This window comes from Giraffa tippelskirchi, chromosome 1 (assembly GCF_054371585.1).
Source record: "Giraffa tippelskirchi isolate mGirTip1 chromosome 1, T2T-mGirTip1v1.2.pri, whole genome shotgun sequence".
NCBI classification, from domain to species: domain Eukaryota; kingdom Metazoa; phylum Chordata; class Mammalia; order Artiodactyla; family Giraffidae; genus Giraffa; species Giraffa tippelskirchi.
The window spans coordinates 144277812-144281565 of NC_137275.1; positions in this window are offsets into that span (position 1 = coordinate 144277812).

Genomic DNA, 3754 nt, shown 5'->3' on the forward strand with positions numbered 1-3754 from the left:
TTTTACTTGTAAATGTCTTATTCCGGACTGTAGCCTGCCAGGCTCCTCTGTCCACGGATTTCCCAGGCAAGAATACTGGAGTGGGTTGCAATTCCCTTCTCCAGGGGATCTTCCCGACCAAGGAATCAAACCTGGGTCTCCCACATTGCAGGCAGATTCTTTACCATCTGAGCCACTAGGGAAGCCCCCATAGATATTTAGGCTGCCAAAACTAATGAAGGGGTTGGTAGGGAATTTAAATAGTTCTCTTATATTAACCTATTTTCATTCATTCACTCATTCATTCAAGCAGCATTCAATGAATATTCAAAAATTTAATCATTAGGAAGTGGGAAACACATATGGGAGAAAAGAGTATAAAACACAGTCAGTGGCTCTAATGGAAGCTTACAGTTTCTTCTTTCATCATCTTCTGCAGCAGATAACCTACTTGGCATAGTCGAGTCAAATTTTTGTGATACCAGATAATCAGCATGAAGACAGGGAGAGAAAAATGGCTTGCAGATGATTTTTTCCTAGAGCAAATAGCTTTGCAGGAGTTGAGGCAATTTGAGCACATTATTGGATTTTTTTTTCTTTGTTTTGGTTTCCTTCATTTTGGTTCTACATGGTAGGACTGGATTTGGCACCTGGTACCTACAGTTCCTGCTCCTCCCACCACTCTTGGCAAAGACAATCACCCAGGCCAAATGGTTTTCTTTTCTTGGGTGGCCTCCTTTTCATCACCTGCATTGGCATGCTACTGTTGTTTGCCTCACTATTGGTAAAGGCTTCTGTTTTGTGCAAAGAGTAAAGATTTTTAGAACCAGCATTTCTGAATTTGAATAAAGTGTCACTTAATTGGTGGGTGACACTGAGCCTTGGTTTATCGTTGGTAAAATTGTGTATAATCATGTCTGTTTCATAAACTTGTAAATTATACATACCATTGTGTACTTGAACAGAATCAGCTTGACTTCTGGCTCTAGGAGGTAATTTTAAAAAGTCTGTTCATCCTCCCTTTGAGTCATATAGGATATTGAGAAATGAGCCATTTGGGAGAGTCAAAGAAAATATTTGTGTTATAGAGACTCTATAGTTCATTGCCTTCCTATTCATTTTGGACAAATGTGGTATAAAACTTTTTTTAAATAAGAAAAAGTCATGCTTATACTAGTGATGGGAAGCAACCTAGAAACCCAGTTGATACTGGTCACACACTATGTCTAAGTCCTAGAACAGGCTTGGAAAGGTCTGCAAACAAATATAGATCCCAAAATACTTATTTTAGTAGCTTAAAAACAACTTGAATCAAGACTTGCTCACTAAAAAGTCAAATAGTAATAAAAACATTTTGTAGATTTTACTGAGCAATAGGCAATTACTTATTGAATAAGTTTTCTTTCCCGAAGAGTTAGTTCCTCATGTTGTTAAGTTGCTAAGTTGTGTCCAACTATTTTGAGACCCCATGGACTGCCAGGTTCCTCTCTCCATGGGATTTCCCAGGTAAGAATACTGGAGTGGGTTGCCATTTCCTTCTCCAGGGGATTTTCCTGACCCAGGGATCTAACCTGAGTCTCCTGCATTGCAGGCAGATTCTTTAGCACTGAGCCACCTGGGAAGCCCCAGAGCTCCTCATAGAGCCATTAGTATCACAATACATGTTAAGAATCTCTAAAGAGGGAATAGTAAGCAAAGTTTTCTGAACTTTCTTTCATCAGGAAACTCTATTTTAATTTTGTTTTTATGGAAATATCAGGTGTAGAAAGATAAACTGGGGTCATGGAGAGTGAATGCTAAAGTAAAGACTCAGAATTTTACTCTCTAAAGGCACTGAAATTTCTAGAAAGGAAAGTGTCATGATTCAAGGATGCAAGTAATGTTTTGGTGATAAACTAGGTTATTGAAAAGAATCAAAAGAAAGGGCATTTTCAAGTAGGATAGAATCTAGTAGAATCTATAACCTAGATTATAGTTAATTGAGATTGTAGGCTGTGACATGGAGTTAGTATGTAGCTGAACACTCTTAACAATCATTTTGGAAGTGAAAGTATGATACTAAGCCAAGATAGTTGAACTTGAGTAGATTTTGTTCAAGATAGGGAAGATTAGAGTATGTTAGATGATTAAGGGGTAAACCACAAAAAAGAGAGGACCATGAACAGTCCTGGGGGAGGAAGGATAATTGTGATGGCAAGTCCATAAAATGATGGAAGGGAATAAAGTAGAGAGCATAGGTATGGGAAGCAGCAAACGCATGTAGCAGATGGAGAAAACCTGAAGCATAATTGATTTCATAATGTAGTGAAATTGGGTGTACCAAGCAGGTTCATCACATGTTGTATTAATTCTTAATTATCACAATAGTTAAGTGTCATAGAAATAATGATCATCAGCTTGCAGACACTGAAACTTGCTCAAGGTCACATAGCTTCTAAATAGCCCATCAGGGATTTGAAAAGCATAAAATCACTAATAATCTTGTTTGGACACTGACTTTCTGAATGTGGGAAATCCAGGAGATAATAAAGCCTTTGATGGGGCCAGAGACGGGGCAGAAGGCAGCCACCAGCTGACTACAGGGATAGGAAAATTAAGTCCAAAGATTGGTCCCAACCTAGGATAGGGCCAGCATGGATTCATTACTTCAGTGTACAGCTTTATGATATTATGCTATAGCTTGCTGCGTCCCTCAAGTAGGAATAAAGGAAATTGATTTTTTCCCACAACTGTGCATATACAGTTGATGCTTGAACACTACAGGTTTGAATTGAATCAGTCCACTCATACTGGCTTTTTTTCAATAAATATGCACTATAGAACTACGCCGCATACATTTGGTTGAATCCACGTATGTAGAACCACATATACATACAGAGGGGCTGCTGTGAAGTTATCAGTGGATTTTCAAAGACTCGAGGGTTGGTACCCCTAACCTATGTTGTTCAAGAGTCAACTGTACATACTAATGAATATGCTTATTCAGGCTCTCTCTCTACCCAATTTTCTGAGGCCACCACTTCACCACTCCCAGGTGACCTTGTTGATTCATCTCTTCCTATGAAGATTGTACTATCTAGTATAACCGTAGTAAATTAGAATTCCTACTTGTCTACCTTTCTCTCTAATTCATCCAAGGTTTCAAATTTCTGACTCACTAAACCCCATCCAAGCAAGTTCAATCCTGGGTGAGTCAATGTCTTCCCATTTCTGATCTCCTTCCTTTTCTTCTCTTTGAATTCCTCTCTTTTGCTGAAGGATTGCTATTCCTCTTTCTTGTTGGGTGGGGTTTTTCATCAATTTTAGCTTCTCTGTCACTTATTCAAGCTCCATGACTTAGCCATAACAGCAAAGAAATATGTAGAAATACTTGTTGCAAATATCACTTATAAAAAGCATTGATTTATGAACATCTACTTTCAATGTGCAAAGGTTGAAGATTGTACTGTCAAGTGACAATTTGATTGCTCAGTCCACATTAATCAAACAAAACACATGTACAATGGAAAAAAGTAAAAGACTAGGCTTGAGATGAATAAAAACATAGTTCCTACATCCAGAGAGTCATAATCTTGCAGAGAAGATAATTTAGACAAAGGAAACACTAAAAGGTTTAAGGAGGTAAAAGGCTTATGAGAAAAGAGCTGTAGGAATTCACAGGTGGGAGAATTCAAATATGGCTAAGACCATCAAGAAGAGCATCTAGAAAGAAATGGCTTGGAGAGGAGTCTAGAAGGATGACCTCTATGGGCACGCACTGTAACTGCAATAATTA